The sequence below is a fragment of the Echinops telfairi genome, unplaced genomic scaffold (genome assembly GCF_000313985.2).
Source record: "Echinops telfairi isolate 266 unplaced genomic scaffold, ASM31398v2 ScPeMD7_7400;HRSCAF=8409, whole genome shotgun sequence".
Lineage (NCBI taxonomy): Eukaryota > Metazoa > Chordata > Mammalia > Afrosoricida > Tenrecidae > Echinops > Echinops telfairi.
This window is the reverse complement of record NW_022111300.1, coordinates 39,535,859-39,550,531: the sequence shown is the minus strand read 5'-3', so window position 1 is coordinate 39,550,531 and position 14,673 is coordinate 39,535,859. Positions and strand designations below refer to the sequence as shown.

General features: G+C 40.1%; 1 protein-coding gene across 1 annotated transcript in view; it reads right to left on the bottom strand.

Moving 5' to 3' along the window:
• LOC101652384 (netrin receptor DCC) overlaps positions 1 to 13,659 on the bottom strand; it is a 363,431-nt gene extending 349,772 nt beyond the window's left edge. The window contains exon 1 of the mRNA XM_045296053.1: positions 13,595 to 13,659. The gene's annotated coding sequence lies outside the window, so the exon portion shown is untranslated. The remainder of the gene's footprint in view (positions 1 to 13,594) is intronic.
• Between the last annotated feature and the right edge of the window lie 1,014 nt (positions 13,660 to 14,673).

The window sequence follows — 14,673 nt, the reverse complement described above, 5'->3', positions numbered from 1 at the left end:
CATGGCTGAGTATTTGTGGTACTGTTCACTGAGATATGAACAAAGGGAGAAGCATCTGCACTGAGCTGGACATTGGGAGTATATACAGGGAGATCCAGCCAGACATCATATCCTGTATGGACAGAAAACCCTAAGATTTCTCTTCGCCTTTCATTTATTAAAAATTAGGGGGTCACGGATAGATATTTCATGCCCACCAGCTCTGAATGGCCTGACCACAGAACTTTCTGATCGACACTAATTTTCCCTGCAACTCTCCTCTTTCTTTTTCCTGATACAGAGGGCTGCTTTTGTAATTTCGTAATTCTGTATTTATTCTGTCCCACAGAAGTCAGCAACTCAAAACCCACATCATGATCTTATTTGAGACACTGGAAAAATTACTCCAATTAACAAACAGATCAGGTTTTTAAGGGTGTGTGTTGAGTTCTTGCCCCCTTTTCCATTCTTGGCACTTGAGCAAAGAGCTAGGGGTAACATATCTTTCCTGGGAGCAACCACAATAAGATTTTCAATAATAACACAAACTTCCCAATAACAATGGATAAACATCTGACCTTGGCAATAGTGAAATTAATATTCACTTTGCAATTCCACTGACATTCATCATGGAGAAGCACCTTTAATGCCCTTACACATGCACACAAAGGAGAGAAAAGATTGATAATCACATAGGGCAGAAACCTAGTTGGCCCATATCTCTAAGAAGCATCTAAAAGACGCCTGGTCTGCTGGCTGTACCACCCTGAGGATTAAGTTTATTTTATTTTCAGTATTCAAAAGATAAGCAGTTTATTAACCACATGGAAGATTTGAGCTTGTTCAGAGATAGCAGCAGGAAGACAAATAGGCTTCAGAAGTAAATCATCTCACACAAATTGGAGCACAACTTTAAGTAAAACGGAACCCTGCGCTGCACGGGTGGATCAAAGGATTTGTGGGTCTCTGTCTCCCCGACCTCCTGAGCTTTGATTTTCATCAGTGCCGGCAACTGTGAGACCTGTAGGCAATAGATGACTTTTGGACTCATAACCAAAGACTTAATTATGATGCTGACTATATGTAGTGCGTAAACCCCGGAAAAAGACGGTTAAATAGAAATATTATTTAGATAACTCAGAACAGCGCTTGCCGTGTGGGCCAGACGTACACACCTACCCCGTTCGCTGTGTGGTGGAGTGGCTTTGCTGCTTCTTGTCATCGTTCAGGGCCATCAAGTACGATCTCCTTCAGAGCCACCCTGTGCTTTGCTCACAAGTGATGCAATATTAGAGCCAGGTTGTAACCGCAATGTCGATCCGTCATCTCGCATGTCTAACTTTCTTTTTTTTGATCACCTATTTTAAGAAGCATGCTGCCCTTTGAAAGACAGTTCAATCTCCCGATAAGCTGTCCAAACTAAATCTGCTCTCCTTGTTGCTAGGTGCCACTGAGTCAGGTCTGAATCGTGGTGACCCCACGTTTAACCCAAGGAAGCACTGCCCGCGCCTGTGCCATCCTCACAATTAACGTTATGTTCAGGCCCGTCTTGTAGGCACGGTGTCCATTGACCTTGTCAAGGATCTTCCTCTCTTCGTGTTGTCCCTCGACTTTACCGAGCAGGATATCCTGGTTTAGGGATGGGTCTCTTTTGATAGCATGTCCAAAGTACGTGAGGCCAAGTCTTGCTGTCCTGGCTTCTAAGGACCGTACTTCTTGAAAGACAGATTTGTTTACTCTTTTTCCAGTCCATAGTACTTCTAATATTCTTCGCTAGCACCAAAATCCAAACACATCGGTCCTTCTTCAGTCTTCCTTCTTCAGTCTAACTTTCACATGTACAAGTGGGCAACCCCCCAAAGGAATGTTTCCCAAAGTTATGTATCTATATCTATATCTATCTATCTATCTATCTATGTATATATATACATATACCTTTACTACATATATATATATTTTTACAAAAAACCTTATCACCTCCAAAACACTCTCCATTACACTTAATACATTTGTCAAATCTGTAATTCTATTCTAGGAAACATTTTCCATATGCATCTGTTTGGATGATTGACAATGCTTCTCTAGCTTTTTTCTTCGCCTCTTCTAAGTTGACAAATCGCCGTCCTTTCATGTTCCTCCGCATTCACAGAAACAAAAATAAGTCACATGGAGTGAGGTCAGGTGAGTAAAGTGCATAAGACAAGAGAGGCATGCTGGTTTTTGCCAAAAACTGATGCACTGAGATGGCTGTGTGAGCAGGTGCGTTGTTATGGTAGCAAACCAGTTTCCCGTCTGCCACAAATCAGGCCTTTTTTCTGCCACACATTGTTACACGTTCTTTTCAGAACCTCTAAATAGAAAGCTTGATTAGCAGTCTGACCTGGTAGAATGAACTCCAAATGCACTACAAGTCGACATTTTCATCCATCGGGGAAGTTGATGGATGTCCTGAATGAGGTTTGTTATCAATTGACATTTCACCTGGGTTTTTTCCATAGTGCTGTCCTTGTAACCTGTGTTCAACATCATAACAGTTTCTGTGGCATTTTCCACAGGAGGAAACAAAATATCACAGCCACATGCTGTTCTCTTAAATCAGTCATCACAAAAAATGAGCTTTGAGCAAAACTGCTTTACGAAAAAAAAAATCCAGTGTTACTAGAGAGAACCTTCAAAGGCAATGCCACTGGATGCACTAACTCCGAGTGAGTTGCTTGATGTGTGCCTAGCAGGGAAAACGTGTACCCTGACACCTCCACTCTGCCCAGAGCAATTCCAGGTTTTTGGGGCACCCTCGTATATGAGATAATTACAAATACCATGGCCTAGGTCAGGTGCATCTTAGACCTCAAAGCAACCTCCTTGCTTTTCAGTACTTTAAACAAGTCTAGTGTAGCAGGTTCACCAATGTGTCCTTTGGTCCTTTGATATCTTGACTTCCATGAGCATTGATTGTGGATCCAAGCAAGATGAAGTCCTTGACAGCATCAATCATTTCTCCAGTATCATGATGTGATCTATCAATCCAGGGGTGAGGATTTGGGTTTTCTTTACATGGCATTGCAATTCATATCTTATACCAGAATCAAGTTCCAGCACAGGCACCATTAGCTTTGTTGCCTTTAATTCTGTCACATCTCACAAAGCATGTGTTGGGCTGGACCCGAATGCTTGCTGTTCCAGGTAGAGGGAATTACTCTAGGTTAATTAGGAAAGATGTGATGATAATGACAAATAGTGATTGTCTCTGGTGGTAGCTATTAAAATTAAAGTCAACATGCTGGCTTTGGTCTCTGAGGGGAAACAATCATGAGAGTTTTTTTTTTTTTATCAACTGAAGGTCGAAGAGTGGGGAAACTGTAAGTGTGATCAATACTAGGAAGGGATCTCACTGGAAACTTCCGCAAACTTGGTAGTCTATCTGGTTTCCTTTGCTTATGAGTTGTCTTAGTGCGACTGACACTTGGCTGTCCGTAACATTCTGTCTGAAAGTGGCATGTCCTAAATCTTACAGGGCAGTGTCAGGATTCTAGGGAAAGTAAGAAAGTAGCAGCATATCAACACAAGTTTAAGAAACCTAGACATGCTTCTTAATACCAATGTGCCTCCTTGAGAGACAATGGCTGAGATTATTTTAAAATGGAGAACATAGTTAATACATGTAAGATCATCTTACAGACACTCAGATCTTCATATCTGCATTTATTGGAAATGGAGTTGTTCGACGGGCGAGGATCCAGAACAAGGCTTGGTGATCCCACTCACCTGCATCATGATTCGTCCATAAGCTCTCTGGTTCTCAATTTTTTTTTTGTAAAACTTGAAGGTTCTAATGGACTAAACCAAGGAGATTTTATAGACTTAACATTCTGTTTCAGGTAATTGAGTAAAGTTTGGGTCACTGAGTGTTCTGAGTCAATGGAAAGGAGAGTACTCCCGAGATAAGAAAAAGGATGTTGAAGGCCAAAGGCAAAACCTCCTTTTATTCTTGGCCTTCATCTGGCGCCTTAAACCAGAAATTTGTTGGTGCCATTCTGAGTCAGTCACAGAGCAATGAGGTGATTCGACCTCTGGGTCATCTGAGAATAGACATCCCATTAGAATTCAATCTCGTGGTTAATGAACATAGGCAAAGTACATGTCAGAAAACAAGCTGGTTCCGGGCTAATATTTATTTTGGCACCGATTTGTCCCTTTTTGGACAGGTTCCTTGTGAGATCTTGGCAGGTGAAAGTCTGGGCTGTGGATCGGAGGCACTTTTCTAGTTAATTCTCCTTTCCGGTAACAGCCACATCAAATTACTCTTCACTGGCCTGGCAGGCGTACTTTTGACACAGGAGGCCCCTCCTTGATTGATACAGAGCCGAGGGTCCTCTGTGCCCGGCCACGTGCCGGTCTCCGGAGCGGGTTCACAGGGAACACGCACGCAGGGTTCCCCTGGACAGCAGGGGGCATGGAGAGCTCTCCCATGGTTTTCCAACAATGGCTCAACTTTGTCACTAAGAAATGTCAGGTTCTGCCCCGCATTGGCCATTTGCCTAACCCTGTGGGGACATTTCCTTCTGTTTTTATGTTCAGAGGAAGCATTGGGTATTTTCATTGAGTGCGCAGTCTAATTAACTAAATGAAATATGCACATAGTTAACAGGCAATCCTAGTGTGTCAAAAAAACTAAATGTGTCACTTGTCCCTACATTGCTCATGTGTATATTCCAAGTCAGCTCCTTCCTACTTTTCAAACCCAGTGCAAGGCAGTCAGAGTACTCACCTATTTCTGAGGCCCCCACACTGTGTCAATTTAGGGTTTCCTCCACACCACATCAATCGTGTCTTGTTGTTTCTATCAGTCAACAAAATCCTGACTACTACCAGGTTTTTAACACTTCCATAATTGGCACTAAACCTTAGCTAGCAGCTTCCATTTGGAAAATGAATCATTGTTCTTAACCATTTTTTCACTCGACTTTCATTTGGAAATTTCCCAAATCTGATGATGCATTTAAAGTGAGGCAGCAATGTCCTGGTTGGTCACAGGCTCAGAGATCTAAAGCCACAGGGCCATTTTATCCTATACCCTTTGGGCAACATCTAAAGTCTGATTCTAACAGCTAAAGCCTAAAGTAAAATAAACTGTGTTAACATTTTAAAATCATTCAGTTTCAATCCAGGCTACTTTTCTCCCCCTGCAAAAATGTCTGTGGTCAGGAACTCTGGCCCAACCCTAACACTACATTAGATGTCTTTTGGGGCTAGCTCATTCTTCTGGAAAGACAGGTAGGAAACAGAAAAGTGTTTTAATACAATAGAATAGAACATGTTTGCTTTTTTGTTTGTTTATGGTTTCCCCCCGATATTTTCCTGCAAAGTAGAAATAATATTTTATTAGATCAATATAACAATGCAGGAACATTGAGGTTAGAGCACAATATTTAAATCAAATTATTGACTTTCTGTGTAATGTGTTAGATTTACCATGTAATACAGTGGGGCAGAATATAACCTTCCATTAAAAGAATCCATAAAATAGTGAAGTAATTTAAAAGCAAGTTTTACTTAATTTTGGTTGAGTGTCACATTAGATTAGTTAACTGTAAATGTCTTGATTAGATGATTTCTAAAATGCACTTGTGTATTTTATACTAAAACATTTTATATATATGCACACACACACACAGTAGGATTGCCTGTTAAATATGTGCATATTTCATTTAGTTAATATTCTCGCTTAATTGACCATTAAATCCAAATGGGCTCTTTAAGCATTCTGTTGCTGTGATGTTAAACTTTAAGCCTTTAATCTCTCCCATCTTGTTTGTGTTTTCTTGTTGAACACACATTTTTAAACAAAAGAGACTTTTACAAGGTGTCAGTGTTCATGTGCTGTTATAAAGGATGAGATGCTAATGTTTATCTTTATTCTTTCTACTGTTAATCTCTACCTCTGTGTGTGACCTCACAATTGGATCATTGTCAAGTGGCCCACAGTTAATTCATATATGACAGCCACTGCAAATAGACACTCCCAAAAGTCACCATGCAGGTCAGTTCAGAAGTGTACACCAGCTTTAGTGATCAATGGAATAGTCTAGTAAGATTGTCATGAACATGGTGGGCCAAGTTTATGGAGGCACGCTCAAATCAACACAGTCAACCACAAAGTCTGCACATCAACCCCACCATCTTCGCTAAGGGAGAAAAGTGAGACTACCTGTCCTCTAAGGACCCCTAGTGGCCCCATGGACTCCACGTGGAGCAGCGAACCAAAGAGTGCGTACTTTGAACCCACCAGTGGCCCTTCTGAGGAAAGAGATTTCAAACTTTGGGAAACCTAAGGGGCAGTTCTGTTCTGTCCTATAAGACCACTTTGAGTCACCATTGACTCCACAGTGTACGTTTTTTGTTTGTGTTTTATTGACTCCCACAAAGATGTACCATCTCTGAAATTCTACACAAGGTTGTGATGAATCCCAATTAACTTGATGGTTGTGAATTATCGTGGAAACCCATTGAAAACAGGAATTAGGTTCTACCAGCATCTTTTCATGAAACAGTTATTTACAAAATGGCAGGGTTGTGACACATTCAACGGAGTATAATCATGAAACTGGTACATGAGACAAGACTAGGGAGAAAGCCCGTCTGCAGAAGACTGCCAAACATGCTGGTAAGGAAAGTACAATGGGGGGGAGTGAAAATAGATATATGAAGTAATTATAGAATAATCAAACCAGTTCCCAATTCTAAATAAAGTAGCATTCTAGCCTGGTTTACGTCGGTGAATACCTAAGTATTCTCCTTTGTTTTATTTGTATACGATTGAAGCTGGAATTTTGCTTTCATTTGAGCCAGTTGAGGCAAGGAACTTTCTCTCTATTAAATACCTGTGAGGCCACTTTCCATATGCTCTCCCACCTTATCTTCTCAGTCTGGGAACTTGAAGGGTAAATAACACTTCTAATTCAGAGCCAGAAATAATGAGGGCTCAAGGATTAAGAAACTTGCAAAAAAGGAAAGAAAGAGAGAAACTTGCCCTGGGAGGCAGGTTATAAGGTTCAGAGACATGAGCTGCACTTGTATGTTCTCTCCATAATAACCATTCTCGTAAGTCCCTCATAGAATTAAAATTAAAATGAAAAAATCCACAGTCGGAGAAAAAGCCACCCGGCTCCTTCTGGAGATAATGTCTTCGCATGTCACTAAACTTGGGGGTTACTTTCACTCATCGTCCCAGGGTAAAGAATATAATGGACTAAGACTATTACTTACAACTCGGAAATATGATGAGGTTTTGTGGATAATTGGGTTGTGGGATAGCAAATAGGCTTCCCATTCTAACTCGAGCTCTCAAGCCAGTATGCGGTCCTTTTCAACATCCTTTGCGATTAAACTACCTTAACAGCATCTTAAAGGACCCCAAATCATAATTCAAAAATTCTCCACATGTGGTAGGAAAAGATTAGACAAGCCTTAAGCAGGCAGGGACTTTAATCCTGGCTGATAATACAGCAGAGAAATTATATACCATAAAGGCAGGGGAAATGGAGCAAAGGTTGAGCAAAAGGAAGATATAATCAGGGGATACAAACCTTCATATAAATCAGGCCTTTCTATTCTGGGTGATTATTTCATAAACGGGATCTTGGGCTGTTGATCTCTTTAAATGATTACTACAAAATGTATGCATTTTAGGAAACCATTCCTGGCTGATTTATATTTCAGACATTCTTTTCCATCAGTTTTTATTCCTCGAGAATATGATTTTCATAATAGAGTCGATATTTTCAAATAATATGAAAAACTTGAAATTCAATTTGTATAAAAGCTATGTAATTTTAGTGTACAATTATTACATCACATTTGGAGAAACAGTGATAAAAGAAGCAACCAAATGCATACTCAGACGGGACCCATTTTCCAAAGATAAGATCATTTTGTCAGGGAGAGAAATAATGATGGAAAATGTTTTTCCCCCTATTCCTCTAAATTCTGATATTCTACCCAGATAATAAAATCAGCCCCTGTATTTCCTTTAAGAAGACAGAAAGATGAGCTCCTAAACAGACAAGACAAGAAGAAAGAATAATAAGTAAGAGGGAAAAAAATAAAGAAAAGACAGGGAGGGGAAGAAAGGGAGAGAACGAGGGAACAAAATAAGTAAGAAAGGAACAGAAATAAGAACAAAGAAATGAAGGGAAAGGGAATAGGAAGAGAATGAAAAAACAAGTATAAGGATTTTTAAAATGTTCTATCTTCCTCAGTAATTGGTTTATTATTGAGCCAGCTTGGGGAAGATGAAGTATCTTTTCTCCTGGGAATATTTTCACATTGCCAAAATGGCATTTTGTATTAACAACGGAAGATAAAATGCATATGCAATACCTATTAGTCATGTTAACATTATTTATTTACCCTAATGTCTGCAATAAAGACAGCAAGTTGGCTGTACAGTACCGTTAATCTAAAATGAATGGAAAGAGCCAACAGTTTTGCACATGTAAAAAATATTCTGAACATACTGTTTATCTAAGATGAAGTGTTCTTATCTACCTATCTGCTCGCTCAGTGAAAGATGAATTATACAATGACAATGCTTCATGGAACAGAACCCAGTCACCGGTGCAAAGAAGATATGGCCTATTAGGGAAATAATTTTTATTCTAGGGAATGGGAAGAACAGGGAGGGCTTAGGTATCTAGTGCTGTTAAAACAGAAATACAACAAATAGATTGCTTAAACAGACATGCATTTAGACACAGTTTAGTAGATCAGAAGTTGAAATTCGGGGTCCCAGCTCTAGAGGAAAAGTTTTTTCTCTCCATTAGCTCTGGGAGCAGGTCCTAACTTCTTTTGTTCTCCTTGCATGGCCCATGCCTCCAATCTTCCCCAGGGTCTACCAGGTTCTCAGCTCAGAAACCTCGGGGTGCAGAGGACAGGCTCAGTCTCTGGTTCTGCCTTGGTGGTACTGCGGTCTCTTTAGTCTCTACTGCCTTATGTGATCTCTTTTATATGTCAAAAGGATATGAAATTGAGTTAAAACCCAATCTTGCAGAGTGCACCCTACATCATGAACATAACTGCTTCTAATTCTGTTGTATTAGTATAATAGTGGTTATTTTCCAACACTTGGACCAAGGGGTCACGACCCACAGGTCCAGAACCACTGCTCTAACCTATAGTGACCATGGAGGATAGGGAAATTTTTCCATGCCCTTTTTTGGAGTTTCCCTTGTATGTATATGAGAATTACAGGCCAACAAGCAATATATTATGTTCAATCAATTTCTTAGTTATTTGGTGCCTTTTTGTCTATGCTAATTTTTAAGCTAAATAAATGTTCACAGAGACCAGGGCCTGGTAAGGTCCTCTGCACAAATTTACCAGTCTGCTTTCTGAATGGGAGGTGAGAGAGGTGCATGTTAGAAGACACGTGGCCAGGTATTTTCATAATACAAGATAACTTGAGGAGAAGACAATATGATGTGAGCATAAAAAAATGAAATAGCTCATATGCCTTGACCATCCCAGACATTCTATTCATAAGCAAATCTGTATTCTTTAACATTTTTTTTACAAGTGCTCTTACTTGGGTTATTTGCTAGTTTTACAATTGTAGAATATTTATATCCCCATGAAGATTCTGATACCTGCATATGAGCTAATTCTTTATATGCACCACATAGCTTTCCACCATGCCTCAGACTAAGAAACCTCGTCCATGCTCAATAAGTATGTTTATAGCTGAAGGAGGTCATCAGTTTCTTTCACAAGGTTAGGGCTATATTTATTTGCCATAAATAGTCTGACTCTAGTTTGGTTTGGTTTTTTAAATTAGTTACATTTAATGGAACAATATATTCTATCATAAGTCACCTGTTTTTAATGTGATGAGGCATTGTGATTTATCAGTTTCAAAAGGGAAAATGCTGACTGTTCTTTTGGCTTAGATATGTTGGCTGAAAATAAAGTGATTTAAAACAAAAACAAAGCTGCACATTGCTTTGCTAAACAAAACTCATATAAACAATTGATCTGATAGGGAAAACTTTTTTCATGGTCTTCGAAAGTAGGACTATCTAGGAATTTTACCATGAATACAATATAATCATGGTCAGCAGGCCCTGAAAAACACAAGAAGGAACCTGTAGGGATAATGTAAGGATTACGATGTGAAGAATATTGGATCTTTTCAAAATGACATGCTTTCAAAGTTATACACGCTAATCTTAGAAACCTGAACAAGATTTCTTTCAATAAATTTTTTGGTGGCTTAAATAAAAGATGCAGAGTTTATTTAACTTTTAAAAATACACATTTGAAAAAAAAAAAAAGAAAAATAATACACATTTGACTCAAATTTCTATTCTTCTCTATTGGTTAAAAATAAAAATGATTAGTAGAAGTCCATTGATTTAATGTAGATAATAAATGAAACTTAAGTCAATAAGAAAATGTGATCACTTGAATATTATATTAATATACAATATCATGAAGGAAAGAATCATTATGTAATTATTTAAATAAAATTTAAAAAGACATTCCTTTAGGGGTGGAGACTTTGGGGTCAGTTCTACTTCAAGGACATATGATTGGCACAAGTACAGAGGATCCTACACCGAGAAGGCGCCTGCTCTTGAGAAGGGCCACTCAGAAAACTGAAAACCCAAATCATGGCCATCAACCTGATGCCACCGCATGGTGACCTGGTAGGACAGGGTGACACAGCTCTTTACTAGAGTGGAAAGCCTTGTCTTTCTCTTTTGGATGGGCTGGTGGTTTCGAACCGTGAACCTTTCAGGTCATAGTCCAATGCATAACCCCTATGTCACCAGGGAGTGTACTCATAGAGGAAGAGCTCTGCAAGGTGTTTGGCTTAATGCCTTGCTGTCGCTGTCTGGCATTTTGAGCAATAGTCAAATAAGATGTCCACATTCTCATTTTGCAGTGGGCCCCACTCTGAACTCACTCCTGCCTGGGAGGACACATTTTTGAATAGTTCCCTCCAGCCTGTGTATAGTTATGGTTTTGAAGACCCTGCAGTTTTATTTTTGAGGCAGAGATGTATAAGACTTGTAGAGCACGGCCCTCATGAAACAAGTACACTTTGCCATCATCTTGTCTTTAAGGCCCTGGTAAGGAGAAGGAGGATTGGAGACTTTGCGATGTGTCAAGCATGATGGAGTAAGCACCAGGTCTGTAAATCAGAGGACTCTCACTCTCTCCTCTTCAATGAGCCCTTTAAAAATACTTAACGAGTGCACTGGTCCAGAGATGATTTCTTCCATTCCCAAGGGAAGTGCTTCAAGTTTATATTTAGACTCATTACAAACTTGAACATAGCTTATATTAAAATAAGAATAAGACAGAACACTGTCAGTTATCAAATAGCTTTTTTTTTTAAAGAATAGCTGCAACAAGGTATCTATATGAAGTCTGCTTATTGGACATAATCAGTCACCATATTTTGGTTTTCCAGCATTAAACACATCAAACAAGCAAACAAGAATCAAGCAAAATATGGCTGGAAAAAGGATCTCCTCAAATGGCTTTAGAGATTCAAATGGAAAACAGAAATTCTGTAAGCAGAAATAGTTGTCCATGTGCAACGTGGCGACTCCAATGCTAAGCCAATAATATGCACAATATCAATTTACTTGCCAATCTCACCCGATGCTGTACTAAAAAATTGCTAATTCATTAAGTCATGTTGCTCTAAAGACCAACTCCCATATCATACTGAGAAAATGAACTCTCTTATGGGGGTCACGGGGGGGGCGGGGGCAGGAAGATGAGGTAGACAAACAGCAGTAGACTGTGTTCCTTGTGTAGAAATATGGTCTTCCTTTATGAAAGGAAACCATTGAACGTTGTCAAAGGATGTCCAGCTCCTTCACATTTGGTCATTTAGCTTAATCCAGTGATAGGAGTCACAGAACCAAATGGAGGGGATAGGTGGGTGGGTATAACATAGGGCATTTTAAGGACATTGGAACTACTACATGATATTGTAATGCCAAATGAGTGACATTATCCATTTGTCAAAAGTCATTGAGCTGTTCAAGGAGTGATCCCTAATGTGACTTAAGTTCATCATAAATCATGTATCAATGTTAGTTCAGCAAATGTACCACACTGATGGGAGGTGTTGCCAATAAGCTAAAGAAGCTACAGGGTGACAGGGAGGCATGTGGAACGCTCTGTAGTTTCTGTGCTTCCCCCCCCCCTAACTCCCCCCCCCTGTAAACCTACAATTTCTATTTATAAAAAGCATATGTAAACAAACAAACCAAAAAAGAGAGGGTATTGAGATTATTTAGCGAACTGTTTGGGTTCAAGCCTAAAAGAGGGAGAGAGACCCTAGACCTCAAGGTTGAGAGACTGACAGCGGATCTGGAACAATCTGTGGGACACTGGTTATTTGCCTCATGGGGCTCCTCACTGCCATTGAATCAATCCCAACTCCTAGTGACTGTATAGGGAGAAGGCTGTGTGCACCGCACTATATACCTTTGTGATCAGCGGGGAGGGAGAACCACTCGCAATGTCTGGCTGGCTACAGCTTTGAGGGGAGCTGGAGGATAGGCTGGGAAAAGAGCCATTTCTGAGCAGTAGTTAATGTCCCCACAGGGCACGACCTCTTTATACAAAGAGGCTTGATTGAGGGTGGAAAAATGGATTTTGAAAGAAAATGAAATGTTCCCACCAACTTTTTGACACAAACTCATATTTCTGGAATTTAGTTTCCTTTTTGGTAGCTTCTCAGGTGTACGGAGTGAATCTTTTCTTGAAGCTCTCTAATTGGTCTTGGTGTGGGACATTGTATGCCATTGCAAACAAAGCCTGGAAAATCAATGGAAATTGCCAAGGGCGGGCAACAGTGAAGCACCTTGCTGAGCGAGTCATTTTCTGAGGAAGTGAATCTGGACCCTGGTGGATGTATTAGGCCATTATTCGTTTTTATCCTGTCCTTAGGGAGATGAGGCCATACGTCATCTTACCTTTAAAGATCTTTGAGCTAAATGTTTCTTCAGAAATTCCCATTTGTCATCTCCAAAAAGTTTTATAAGAAAGTTCAAAGATAATTCTACCTCACAAATCTGGTTACACCAGAGGATATACACTGGTCCAGATAGGAAATGGAAGCAGGGAATCCAGGGTGGATGATCCCTTCAGGACCAGTGGTGTGAGTGGCGATACTGGGAGGGTGGAAGAAGGGTGGTTTAGAAAGGGGGAAAGGATTAAGAGGATCTACACATAATCTCCTCCCTGGGGGACAGACAACAGAAAAGTGGGTGAAGGGAGACATCAGACAGTGCGAGATATGAAAAAATAATAATTTATAAATTATCAAGGGTTCATGAGGGAGGAGGGAGTGGGGAGGGAGGGGGAAAATGAGGAGCTGATGCCAGGGGCTTAGGTGGAGAGCAAATGTTTTGAGAATGGTGAGGGTAATGAATGTACAAATGTGCTTTACACAATGGATGTATGTATATATGGATTGTGATAAGAGTTGTACGAGCTCCTAAGAAAAAAATAATAATTAAAAAAAAGAAGGTTCAAAATGTTTCAGATGCCAATAACCACTTTCAAACTAGTGCCTTTCTGTTTCCATACTCACACTCAGGCTGAGTGGCCACCTTGATGGGCTGAGAACTCTCTCCAGGCCCCCATTCATTGTACGCCACCACTCGGAAGGTGTACACGGCTTCAGGCTTCAGGTTCCCCACAGTCAGCTGAAGGGACCCAGGCTGGGATGTATTCAATGCTCGCTCCCTGGAAACAAAAGTTGTTGGAAAGATTATTTGGAAATGAATGCTAGTAGCCAAACTTTCCATTTAAAGTACAAAAGTAGTGAGTGGGACACTCAAGTTGCTAGCTCATTTCGTTTGGACCTGGGTCATAATTCGAGACCTCTGAGACTCACTCTAGGAAATAAATGGACTAGAGTCAGAAAGACACATGTTGCAAAGATTCTGGGGAGTTCAAGTTTGAGTCATCCACCACGACACTTGCAAACTAAAGAAAGTCTTTGCTCTTGACACTTTACAATTTAGAATTCAAAACCCATGGCAAACAAAGAGCTATTAAAATAAGAAACATCTGGAATGTAGACAGGGGGAAGCGTTTTGTAAACATCCAGCTAATGACAGAAATCAAGGTCTCAATTATTGAACAAATCAGTCTTTGTCAGTATTGCCAACAAATGCATTTATGCATTATCCTCTCAGTGTCGAGAAAGGAAAACTGCAGATGCTAAGTGTTGCTTTGTACGGGAGCGCGCGCTGCTGTGGTTCCTTTCAGTGCAATTAGTGAAGGAAGAAGAGTCCTTTCTGCGGGAGAAGAAATCACAGTACACATATCTACTTGCTTCCTTGTTCTCCAGCCCACATTCATTTGGTTTTAATATGTTCACCAATTAAAAACTTCCCCAGCGGTTGCAAGCAAATGCATTGATCTTTTGATCACGGTGGGATTTACAGTATAAGAGCTGACGAGATTTATGACGAGGGATGGCTGGCACTGAAGACACGCGAAGGGCCATTCTGAAGGACACGCCTGACTCCAGACATGGGTAGCACCTGCATTTATTTTTAACATATGCTTGAGGGAACTTGGTGAAGAAAGGATCTTTTCTAAGCTACTCAACCATCTTTTTAAAAAGTTTCTGTTTCCAGATAATATCCCTTTAAAGTGGAA